At 42.6% G+C, this 13,250-nt stretch overlaps 1 long non-coding RNA gene across 1 annotated transcript; it reads left to right on the forward strand.

The window, feature by feature from the left end:
- Positions 1-8,178: 8,178 nt before the first annotated feature.
- LOC141053062 (uncharacterized) lies at positions 8,179-9,657 on the forward strand. Its single transcript, XR_012220952.1, has 2 exons — positions 8,179-8,373; positions 8,664-9,657. It is a non-coding gene; the product is annotated as an uncharacterized lncRNA (long non-coding RNA).
- Positions 9,658-13,250: the final 3,593 nt, after the last annotated feature.

Genomic DNA, 13,250 nt, shown 5'->3' on the forward strand with positions numbered 1-13,250 from the left:
GCTGGTTCTTGCCAGTTCCTCAGCCTTCTTGTAACTTCTGCTACTTTTCAAAGTTCAAGCTTGTGGAAATGGTTTTTGATTCTCACTCTGGATCTCCCTGACAATGACCCTGAAGACGATGACCCTGAAGACCACACAGAAGAATACCTAAAAGATGACCCTGAAGAAGATGACCAAGAGGACAAAGAACAGGAAGACAACCACCAAGATGCAGAACAACAAGAGACAGAAGACCAAGAAGCATAAAAGCCAAAAGCAGAAGAACATTAAGCATAAGACTAAAAATCTGAGCAAATGAGATTATCAAATTTATAAGCAGAAGAAGACTAAGCAGTGTATGGGGGTGAGTCCGTTCCTCCTCGTGGTGCCCTCGGAAAAGGCCTGCTGCTGCAGGCCAAACTGAACGCGGACAAATCCTGTTGTAAATCTTTTGTGACAGGCTGAACGGAAGGTGTAATCTTCAAACTTTTAGAGATAACAACTACAGGAATGCCTGACACAAATAAGAATATGATGAAGAAGAATAGGAAGAAGAATAGGAAGAACAAGAATAGGAAGAAGAAGAAGAATAGGAAGAAGAAGAAGAATAGGAAGAAGAAGAAGAAGAAGAAGATACTGCTGCTGCTGCTGAAGATGATGAAAGAGAAAGTGTGGGAGAAGTAAAAAAGAAGGTGAAGAGCATGGAAGTAGTGAAACATACATATCTGACAAAAAATTAAAGACTTTAACATAGTCAATATCTTTGTAACTACGAACGTCTTTAAAAAAAAAAAAATTCCTGCTATTCCATTTGATTGGGCTAAACCTCTATGGCTTTAAAGTCTCCTACACCTCCCACAACACATTCTACATTATTATTAGTTGTTTTTCGCCATGTAGAATTAACCAACAGGGAAAGAAAGGGTTTTTTTTAATTCCGATATTTCTGTTCCATTGACTTGAATGGGACTTCCTGGATCGGAATTGGCGATACCCGATACTTTTTTTAGATCGGCCGATCCATTCCGATACGATATTTTTCAGTATCGGGTGGTATCGCTCAACACTAGTAATGACACAATTTTTCATTAATTTACTGGTCACCCCGCCATGTCACAGCTCAGCCCACATCAATAGAACTTGCAGAAATTGGCATGGAAATGCCAAAAGTCGACAAATTTTGGCACAAATGTTTGGCAAAACATTTAGTTGTGAGATGATGCAAAATTCTAGCGATCATATCTTCTTGAATCAGATTCTTTGACTAGCGACCTTTGCGAGACCTTATTGATGATCTATCTTTCCTAAGAGCCAAAAGACTGTGTGTTACGATTCCCCCGACAGAGCCCCATGTTCTCTAAATCCACACAAAAGCAAATTTAACTAAAAATCTGCATATTGGCGAATGTAAATTTTTGTTAATTATCAGTAGAATCCAACTCCACTTAAATTTAGTCCCTCATCTTCTAGTTATAACATAAACTGGGCTGTGATGTTATCACATGGGACATCTCATCAGTAAGATCTGATAGACTGTTTGAGAATCAATGTGTTTCATATAGGTATGTCATCACTTCGAAGATGGGAACAAGTCTTTAATCAGAAGCTACTATGTAACTACATGGCACATTTCCATTTTATTAATAAACATTTCATCATATCGTGTGTGACGCTCCTTCCTCATCCTACGTTTCAGTCCCTCACAATAGCTTTTGTGTTAGTGGATTGTAAATGGTCTTAAAACTCCTACATCTAGAGGACATTGTCTACTAAAAAAAACACTAATACCAAAAAATCTACAAAAATGTGCACAAAACAAACACAATTTTGTCCCATAATTAGTAGGACTGGTACTAGGAGTCAATCGTTCTAAATGTATTTAGAGAGTCAAGTTAGAGTTGATGGGAATTACTTGGCAGCACCCAGTCCATAAGCCACATCAGTAATCTGGAGCCTCTTAAGTGGCGGCATCCATGGCTCTTCTTTGATTAGCTGGCCTGGCGCTATGTCACATGTTCCTGATCCACCAATAATGATGCTGCACCAGACCGACTAACTTAAAGAAGAGCCACGGATACCAGGAGATAGGAGGTGATTTTAGGGGCTCCTGTCCAGTGACCACAGATTATTGACGTGCATGATGAACTGCATCCTATGAATCGATTTATACTAACACTAGCGCAGGCCCCTTTTAAAATTGGCACATAGGGGACTGCCGGAACACCAAGAAATAAATCTATGCCTGTTTTGAGCAGGAATAGATTTGAATTTTAAAAAATCAATTTTCTGGCTTTTTTTCATGGTGACCAAGCCTATATTCTCAATTTTATTAAAAATTTGGAAAAATGTATGACTTTTTTATGCATCTTGTGCCCCAATCAGGGGAATCATATGTGGCTCTTAAGGGGGTTTTACACTAAGCGAGATCGCTAGTGATATCGCTCAAGCGACACCGATATTGTGACGCGACAGCGATCACGCTAGCGATCTCGTTAAGTGTGAAAGGTAGCAGCGACCGGACCCCCCGTCGGCTATCGCTGATCGTACTCGAATGTGCAGGTACATTTTTCCATCGCTGACGTCCCGCTGTTCAGTAATTATCGTTGTGTTTGAAGCTGTAAAAACGATGAGCGACGTCAATAACGATGCATGGCTCAGCGACACAGGCGTGACTTACCGGCCACGCCTCCTCTTCCCTATTGGTCTTTACAGCGCTGACAATGTGCGAAATGTATCTGACAAAAAAGCTATAAAAGACAACGCTGGAACGCCTCAGGTATTTGAAAAAAACCAACGATGATGATTCTTCAAGAGGGTTGCTGAAGGACGAATAGCGAAATCTAACCAAAAATGCACTTTTGTCTCTAGGGAGAAAAATGCTGGTTTAGAAGCTAACCACGGCGCTCCAGAGATTTAAACTGTAACGCTATTACGTCCTCTTTAATGACGCCGCCGGCCAATGACAGCGCAGCGGTGACCACCAATCGGCGCTTTGGGGGGCGTTGTAAATTAAACGCTGAAGCACGCCCACCGAGGTCTGAATCGTTTTTTGTTTAGTAATGTGAAAGGTACTCAACGAGCAACGAGGTCGCTATGCAGATCGCTGATCTCTCTAGAGTCGTTGACGAGAGTGGACTGTTTGAAAGCTATCTAGCGATCACGTAACGACACAACAGCGATCTATGCCTGGTCGGATCGCTATCGTTATCGCTGGTGCGTTGCTTAGTGTAAAAGGCCCTTTACTCTAATATGCTGTGTGTAAATCCAGCATTACAAAAAATGTGTTAAAGGAAACCCGTCAAGTCACCTAACCTTCCCAAATCGCTACTTTAGCATTTATGTATGTCAATTTCTGTATTTGTAAGGTCTTTATCTCTGCCACACTAATGTTTCTGTCTTTTAAAAATTAGCTTTTATTATTCAATTCAACATATACACTCACTGGCCACTTTATTAGGTACACCATGCTAGTAAGGGGTTGGACCCCCTTTTGCCTTCAGAACTGCCTCAATTCTTCGTGGCAGAGATTCAACAAGGTGCTGGAAGCATTCCTCAGAGATTTTGGACCATATTGACATGATGGCATCACACAGTTGGCGCAGATTTGTCGGCTGCACATCCCTGATGCGAATCTCCCGTTCCACCACATCCCAAAGATGCTCTATTGGATTGAGATCTGGTGACTGAGGAGGCCATTTGAGTACAGTAAACTCATTGTCATGTTCAAGAAACAAATCTGAGATGATTCGAGCTTTATGACATGGCGCATTATCCTGCTGAAAGTAGCCATCAGATGTTGGGTACATTGTGGTCATAAAGGGATGGACATGGTCAGCAACAATACTCAGGTAGGCTGTGGCGTTGCAACGATACTCAATTGGTACCAAGGGGCCCAAAGAGTGCCCAGAAAAAATTCCCCACACCATGACACCACCACCACCAGCCTGAACCGTTGATACAAGGCAGGATGGATCCATGCTTTCATGTTGTTTACGCCAAATTCTGACCCTACCATCCGAATGTCGCAGCAGAAATCGAGACTCATCAGACCAGGCAACGTTTTTCCAATCTTCTACTGTCCAATTTCGATGAGCTTGTGCAAATTTTAGCCTCAGTTTCCTGTTCTTAGCTGAGAGGAGTGGTACCCAGTGTGGTCTTCTGCTGCTGTAGCCCATCTGCCTCAAAGTTCGACGCACTGTGCGTTCAGAGATGCTCTTCTGCCTACCTTGGTTGTAACGGGTGGCAATTTGAGTCACTGTTGCCTTTCTATCAGCTCGAACCAGTCTGCCCATTCTCCTCTGACCTCTGGCATCAACATGGCATTTCCGGCCACAGAACTGCCGCTCACTGGATTTTTTTTCTTTTTCGGACCATTCTCTGTAAACCCTAGAGATGGTTGTGCATGAAAATCCCAGTAGATCAGCAGTTTCTGAAATTCTCAGACCAGCCCTTCTGGCACCAACAATCATGCCACGTTCAAAGGCACTCAAATCACCTTTCTTCCCCATACTGATGCTCGGTTTGAACTGCAGGAGATTGTCTTGACCATGTCTACATGCCTAAATGCACTGAGTTGCCGCCATGTGATTGGCTGATTAGAAATTAAGTCTTAACACACAGTTGGACAGGTGTACCTAATAAAGTGGCCAGTGAGTGTATATATATATATATATATATATATATATATATATACAATGGTACTACCATTACGGGTATAGTAGGGAGGATGTCAATCATGCCCTGGGAGGTCAAATTAGATGATAGGAGGCAAAACTATTTATAGGGATGAGATGCTCCACCGGACTAGTCCTGCCTTATTTGCATATGCTGATCTGAGAAATATAAGTTCACTTTAAGGTCAAAGTGAGACAAGACTATTAAAAATCATCCAGTTGATATTCATCCATATTGTCGTCCATCCATTTTAATGTTTATCTGGCATCTTTGTGACATCTGTTTTCATACCTCAACATTTTAAAGTGATCAAATACATTTCCCTAGGTTAATAATGACAACATACCCATAACCTACAGTAGATATAAAAAGTCGTCAGGTAAAAAATCATACCATGAAGAATCATTTTAGAACCTTTTTTCACCTTTCATGTCACCTAAAATGTGTATAAATCCATAAAAAAAAAACTAAAATATTTTTGAGTGTAAAAAGACAAATAAGAACTAAAATAATATGCATTGCACTCCCTTAAACTAATACTTTGTCAAAGTATTAGTTTAGGTCAACCACAGATTTTCAACTGGATTCAATTCTGGGCTCTAGCTGAGCCAATCCAAAAATTAGATCTTCTTCTGGTGCAGCCCTTACTTTGTTTATTTGAAGGTATGCCTATAGTCCTTGTCATACAAAAATGTGAAATTCATATTCATCTTCAGCTTTATAGCAGAGGGCTGAAGGTTTTGCTGTAAAAGTGACTGATATTTGAAACTGTTCATTATTCCTTCCACCTTGACTAAAGCCCCAATTCCAGCTGCCAAAAAACAGCCTCAAAGCATATGACTGCCTACACCATGCTTCACTATAGGTTTCTTGTTCTTTTGGCAATGTGCACTATTGACTTTGGCCAAACATACCTTTTGGAAATATGGCCAAAAAGTTTAACCTCAATCTCATGAGAACATGGCACATTTTCCCTCTTGCTCTTGGCAGACTAGCTGTAGGTTTTTAAAAACTGACAGAATTGAATGTTTTTCTATTTAAGAAAACGATTCTGTTGTGCCACCATACCCCAAAGGCCAGTCATATGAAGAATACAGGAGATTATTGTCAAACGCAGTACACATACAGTACTTACCAGAAATTCATTTAGCTTCTTTAATATTGCTGTGGGCGTCTTGGCAGTCCCCTTGACCAATTTGCTTCTTGTCTTGTCATCCAGTTCTAGGCAATGTCACTGTTAAAGTAATTTTAAGCCACTTTTAATGACCATCACCACACTGTTCCATGTTATATCTTATGCCTTGCCAAAAATGGTGTACTCTTCTACTAACTGATAACTTTCAACAATGAGATCCCTTTGCTGTGTTATAAGCTGTTAATTGACCATGGCTTTTACTGTAAAATGGAACTAAGACAATTTCAGGAAACTCCTCCAAGAGCAGCTAAAGTTTATATCGGTTTAATCCGAATCGCTGTAAATGATGACATCTGTATACAGACTCCTATATAACTGACTACTACTGACTACTATATAGCAAGAGTTTACATGTAATTTGTTAATTCTCAGCACAACCACATCCCCAATTATAAGTGGGAGTTCACACTAATGCAACCACATAATTTTAGTTTTGTCAGTTTTATTTTCCCCCTTAGGCTGGAGTCACACACAACGTAGAAAAATACGGACCGTATTGTACGGCCATAATACGCATAAATGGTCCCTAAATAGTGCTCTGCATGTCATCCGTTGTCAGGGTGTGGCCGCGTATTTTTCTCATGTAAGCATCCGTATGTAATCCGTATGTGATCCATATAGCATTTTTTTCTCGCAACCTTGAAAAATGGACATTTAAGGCTAGTTTCACACTTGCTTTTTTTTGCAGCGCGTTTTTCCCGCAAAAAAACGCATTGAAAAAACGCATACATAAGCATACAACTGCTGCGTTTTTTTCAAGCATTTTTATGAGCATGCATGAAAAAAACGCAGCGTTTTTATGAGTTTGTATGCGTTTTTAGTGCGTTTTTACCGCGTTTGCGTTTTTTCCAACATTTTTAGGTGGCCCCTCACACTACCCAAACCATGACTTTACTAACCCTAACCCTGACCCTAACCCTAACCCTAACCCTGACCCTAACCCTAACCCTAACCCTGACCCTAACCCTTAACCAAATCATACTTAACCCTAACCCAAACCCTAAACCCTAACTAACCCTAACCCTAACCCTGACCCTAACCCTAACCCTAACCCTGACCCTAACCCTAACCCTAACCCTAACCCTGACCCTAACCCTAACCCTAACCCTGACCCTAACCCTAACCCTAACCCTAACCCTGACCCTAACCCTTAACCAAACCATACTTAACCCTAATCCTGACCCTAACCCTGACCCTAACCCTAACCCTAACCCTAACCCTGACCCTAACCCTTAACAAAACCATACTTAACCCTAATCCTGACCCTAACCCTGACCCTAATCCTTAACAAAACCATACTTAACCCTAACCCTGACCCTAACCCTAACCCTGACCCTAACCCTAACCCTAACCCTGACCCTAACCCTAACCCTAACCCTGACCCTAACCCTTAACAAAACCATACTTAACCCTAATCCTGACCCTAACCCTGACCCTAACCCTTAACAAAACCATACTTAACCCTAACCCTGACCCTAACCCTAACCCTGACCCCAACCCTAACCCTAACCCTGACCCTAACCCTAACCCTAACCCTAACCCTGACCCTAACCCTTAACAAAACCATACTTAACCCTAATCCTGACCCTAACCCTGACCCTAACCCTTAACCAAACCATACTTAACCCTAACCCTGACTCAAACCCCAACCCTAACCCTGACCCTGACCATAACCCTAACCCTAAACCCCCTTAACTAACCCTAACTCTAACCCAAACCCCTAAATTCCATGGTTAAAAAAAAAAAACGCATATGCAAAAAAACGCATACATGAGCATGCCAGTGCGCACATATGCGCATCCATAGGCTATAATGGCCATTTTTAGCTCAAAACGTGCGCATATGTGCGCATGCGCTTTTTTGCAGGGCCAAAAAATGCAACATGCTGCGTCTGGAAAATACCAACGCACACCCCAAAAAAACGCAGCGCATGAAAATCGCATACATGCGCTTACTAGCGCGCAGGTTGGGGCACCCATGTTAAATATAGGGGAAAAAACGCATGCGCAGGTATGCGTTTTTTTCCAGCGCTAAAAAACGCAAATGTGAAACCAGCCTAACGGTTTAGAGGCATGCACTTAATTTAAATCAGTACCAACCCTATTTATTGCCTCAACATCAGGTGGCAGCCTCCAAACTGCCCATTTTGGTGCTTTGCTTGTGTTGGTGTCTTGGTGGTTGTTAGCAAACATGTCTGACACATTTCAGTTCAACCAAACTGACCGTGTCCTGTTCAACTGGGTTTTGTCCCGGCGCTTTGGCCAGCCATACCCAGTGATTGTGGATCCGAGGAGGAGGAGACGAATGTGGTTGCATTCGCATTTGAGACAGCGCCTCAATAAAGGCCATTTTCATAGGCTTTATGCAGCTCTGAGGACACAACCTGACAAGTTTTTCCTCTATTGTCAGATGACCGTTTCTACCTTTGATGTTTTGTTGGAGACAGTGCACCCAGGGATCACCTTCCAGGACACCCGGATGCGCAAATGTATCTCTGCGGAGGAGCGCCTTCTCCTTATGTTGCGGTATGTATTTCTCAGCTATAGAATGTATGTAGATGATTATTTTCTCAAATAATTCTCTTACTCAGTAACCCCTTTTTGGCCAAGAAACATTAGGTATTGGTACCAAATATATGCTTTCAAAGTTAGAACACTTTGATGTGTTATTCCACATTACATAGCCATGGGACATGTGTATAAGTATTGTTCGCCTAACTTCTTACTTACACACTGTTCTGGTGTTCTATATGTAATATGTGCATCCTTGAGCATGTATTTTAATGTATATATTTTCTACATTTGATTAATTGTAGGTTCCTCTCAACTGGCCTTTCTTATGCAGCACTCCATCTGGAGTTTTTGATTGGTTGATCGACAATATCTGGCATAGTTCGTGCTACATGTTCGGAAATCTGGTCCAGAGTTCATCATCTGGTCATGCCAGAGCCCAAGATGGGAGACTGGTTGCGGATTGCCAGGGGATTTGAGTTGCACTGCCAATTCCACAATTGTATTGGAGCCCTGGATGGGAAGCACATCCGTGCGCGTAAGCCGCCGAACTCAGGTTCCCAATTCTATAATTATAAACAATATTTTTCTGTAGTTTTGTTGGCTCTGGTTGACAGTAACTACAGGTTTATAATTGTAGACATTGGGGCTTATGGAAGAACTGGAGACTCTCGAGTCTTCACTTCTTCCATTATGGGTCGGTAGCTGCGCAATAACCTGTTGGACCTATCACCACCACGTCAGCTGTCAGGCTCAAATCAAGAAGCGGTGCCTAATGTCCTAGTGGGGGATGAAGCCTTCCAATTGACCATTCATGTCATGAGGCCATACCCGCGCAGAAACCTTGACCACCGGCGCAGGATTTTTAATTTGCGCCTTTCACGTGCCCGAAGACTGGTGGAATGCGCCTCCGGCATTCTTTGTGCCAAATGGCATGTCCTCCAGTCTGCCATTCAGCCGAGTGAAGCCAATGTCAATGAGGTCATCAAAGCTTGTGTGGTCCTCCATAACTTCACTAGACTGCATGATTGCTCCTCATCTGATGTGACTGAAGGTGTGGTGGTCAATGGGGATAGGCCTAGGACACATGTGCTCCCTTTACGGCATCCTCTCTCAGGACTCAAAGTACGTGATGTGTTCACCCAGTATTTTGTTTCACTTCATGGTGCTACTACCTGGCAAGATCAGGCTGTATCTATGTTGTGAAGTTCTTATGTGTGTGTATATAATTATTTTTTGGGGTGTTCTATGATTTGTGTTGTCTGTTTATATGTGATAAAGTTGACTTACTTAATCGAATGCCTAAAATAATTCATGAAGAAGGTCAAAGATGCATTTTCAAATGTTTTATAAATGCAAAATATAGCTTAAAATACAGTTTACCATATTGTTTTCATATGGAAGATATTGCCCAGGCCATTTAGCCTTTTCTGTATATGCCATTTGCATTTTTTGACACACAAATAAGTAACAAGAAATGATAAATACTAACAAAAACAAAAAATAAAACAATTATGTATTTTACAACTGCTGGTAGCTTGGCGGAAGTGATGGTGGGAGGCCTTCATCTCTTTGTTGGGGGTTGGGGTGCCCAGCTTGAACAACACCCTGTTGGGGTGGAAGATCTTGGCCCTGTGGGAATATGTGGCCATGTTCCTGCAGCTGCGCACCAAAGAGACCATAAGGATACTGTCGATTATAATCCTGTGGCTGATTGTAGGCACGTCCATCATACCCCCCAATATGACCATGTCATCCAAACCCAGGTTGGGGCCAGCCTCCAACACCAAGTCTATACAAGTGGCCATATTGGGCAGATTGGTTATAGGCTGCCATTTGGCCATATTGTTGCCAAGGTTGGTTTGGGGGGGAATGGGTGGATGTGTAGGCACACGTGCAGGCAGACACTCAGATCCTAATTGAGCATGCACAGCTGGTTATCTGACAAGGCGGAGACGGTTACGGGTTGAGAGCTGCCACCTCTCAAGATACTCAAACAACTCATATGGGTCATTGAGGTGTGTGCATGCATCAATTAGGATCTGAATGGATCCTCGCACACATAGCCTCACCTCATGGAGTAGGGGACGGAGGTACCAGGCCAGGCTTCGGGAATATGCCTCTTCACCCTCATCCTTGGCAGCCCTGGACAGGTAATTTAGGACACCTGTGTCTACATGCCTCCGGGTATCAGAGGCTGTGTTGTCCCTTCTCCGTCTCCCATGGCGGCCTACGGCTGCAGGCTGGGGGGACCCCTCAACACGGCCAGTAGGGCTGCTGCTGTTGCCAGGGTCTTCTAAGTTGCTGGCTGCTGGTGGCTCTGCTGGGTCTGGACCAGGTCCAGAACCTGATGCTGGTCCTGATGCTGGTGGAGCTTGGGGGTTGCAAAAGCTCTGGTCAGAAGATGGGCCAGCCACCTCTTCACATCCCCCGTCCTGGTCTATAATGGGCTTAGTATCCAACCCTGTCTCCCTCTCTGTGAGGTTGGACTGAATTCTGTTAGGAAATGTACAAAAAACAAAATGTAGCTCTGACCCAAAAAAGCATATGTGTCATGTGGTGTGATGTCTGTACTTACGGTCTGAGATCCATACTGGCTGCCAAAAATGCCAAGCGGTCAAAATAGATGTATTTCCGCTTAGTCGGTGCTGCTGCCCCACTCCTGGCCCTCTGCTGTCTTTCCCGCCGGTACTGGTCGCGGATGCTGCGCCAGCATCTCATCACATCCTCAACTGCAATGTGAAGTGAAAAGGGACTGTAACCTTTGGGAATTGTGCCAAGCAATATTCCTAACATTTCACATCGTCACGTGGTCTAGTAGGGGGTGGTTTTTAGATAAATTTTTCTTTAGCAAACAGGGATACCTACATACACAGTATAGGATTGTAGGGGCTACATTTAAAAAGGCTCACTTATAGCCTTTAAGCTGATTGGTAAAAATGACAATTACTTACGAATGCGTTGTTGCTCCTCACGTGGCCGTTGGGCATAATCTGGGAACATGTGCACACAGATGCGCCTCCATGCCGCCTCTTTGCGGCCCCGGTCAGAATAATGGGCATCCCGTTGGTCCCAAAGTTCGGGCCTTTCCTGGACCAATACAGTTAGGAGCTCCACATTAATGTGGCCAGACATGGCGCTGCAGGACTCCGTGGAGGTGTACTTCCTGGATGTCTGGAGTGCTTTTTGAGCTAATTTGCATGTCTAAGCTTCCTGATGATGGATTGGCCCATTTCCTGTCACCAGGAGAAGTCTTGCATATTTCTCGCAAGTCACACGGGTGGTCCATGTGTAATGCGTTTTTTTTGCGCACCCATAGACTTGCATTGGCGTACTACGGTCGTAATACGCTGACAATCGCAGCATGCTGCAATTGGCACGGACCTTATAAAATATGCGCAAAAAATATGGCTGATGGGAGCTACCCCATAGAGAATGATTAATGCGTTTTTTTAACGCCTCTCATTCGTCCGTATTCCTCTCTAGTGTGACGCCGGCCTTAAAATGATTTCTGTTTTTTTCTAATTGAATGTGTACAGATTATGGGTGGCATTAAAGGGAGAAAATGTTTTCAAATGATTCTTCTTGGTATGGTTCACGTGACTAAAACCTGGCATTTTAACAGAGGTGTGTAGATTTTTTTTATATCCACTGTACAAGGATGTTCAAATTTTTTTTTGCATACTCACAGACTCAAAGGCAAGTTTCATCTGAAACTCGAAAGAGAATAGTGCATGCTGCGATTTTGTTTTCACATGCAGACTCAATCTATGTGAAATTTGCACAGTCCCATTGAATTGCATTGAATTGTGCTGTCCGACTTTTGTGTAATGTTGTCATCTGAACGAGCGCTTAAAATTCCTAAGTGTTAGCATGGCACAAAAAAAGACCTCAACTATTCCTGTGCCCCTCACAAAACACATCAGATGCAACATTAAAACATTTTGGTTGTCTCCTGTCAGTGTCATTATAAAGAACCTTGTACAGGAGATTACTTTCTGCTCTTCCCCATTGACCTTTTCTCAGCAAACAAAAAGTTCTAATATAACAAAGAGGTCTCAGGTGTGGTTATCAATATGTTCTACTTCTTATCACCTATATTATTCCACCAAACCTGCTACCTCGCTGAAGAACCTGTTCATATCAAGGAACTAGTCTAATGTATGAAATGATTTTGAGAAGAACAGACTATTGTGACTGGCCGGAAACAATTACATTTTTACAAGGGTCATTGATAAAGACCTAGAAAGAAGTTGAAAGAAGCACTCCATGGTATAAAACTACAAAATTATATTGAGGTGGTATGAGATTATGTCTGCTCACTAGAGATGAGCAGATCTTTTGAAATTCAAATTCGCCGTCTTCAACAAATTTTCCCCAAAAATTTGATTTGTGGCCAATAAATTAGCACAAGTTTCAATATTGGAAACATTGCAATTGATTGTAAAAACACGTTGGGGAGAGAAAAGATTGAGAAAACCTGACCATAAGAGTTTACGATTTACAAGCGCAAGAAAGAAAGGACCCCACTGACCATAAGATCTTCACACGACATGGTACCCACCATTGATTCCAGCCAATTCTGCGTTCAAAAAGTCAAACTGTGCTTCCTCCCTTCTGAGCCCTGCCATGCACCCAAACAGTGGCTTTCCCCCACATACGGGGTATTGGTGTACTCAGGAGAAATTGCACAACAAATTTTGCAGGTAATTTTCTCCTGATACCCTTGTGAAAATAAAAAAATTTGGTTCCAAAGTAAATTTTTGGTGAAAAAAGTAAAATGTTCATTTTTTATTATCACATTGCTTTAGCTCTCGTGAAGCACCTGAAGGGTTAATAAATTTCTTGAATGTGGATTTACACACCTTGAGGGGTGAAGTTTTTAGAATAGT

The sequence above is a fragment of the Dendrobates tinctorius genome, unplaced genomic scaffold (genome assembly GCF_039654945.1).
Source record: "Dendrobates tinctorius isolate UK_male_01 unplaced genomic scaffold, ASM3965494v1 ptg000165l, whole genome shotgun sequence".
NCBI classification, from domain to species: domain Eukaryota; kingdom Metazoa; phylum Chordata; class Amphibia; order Anura; family Dendrobatidae; genus Dendrobates; species Dendrobates tinctorius.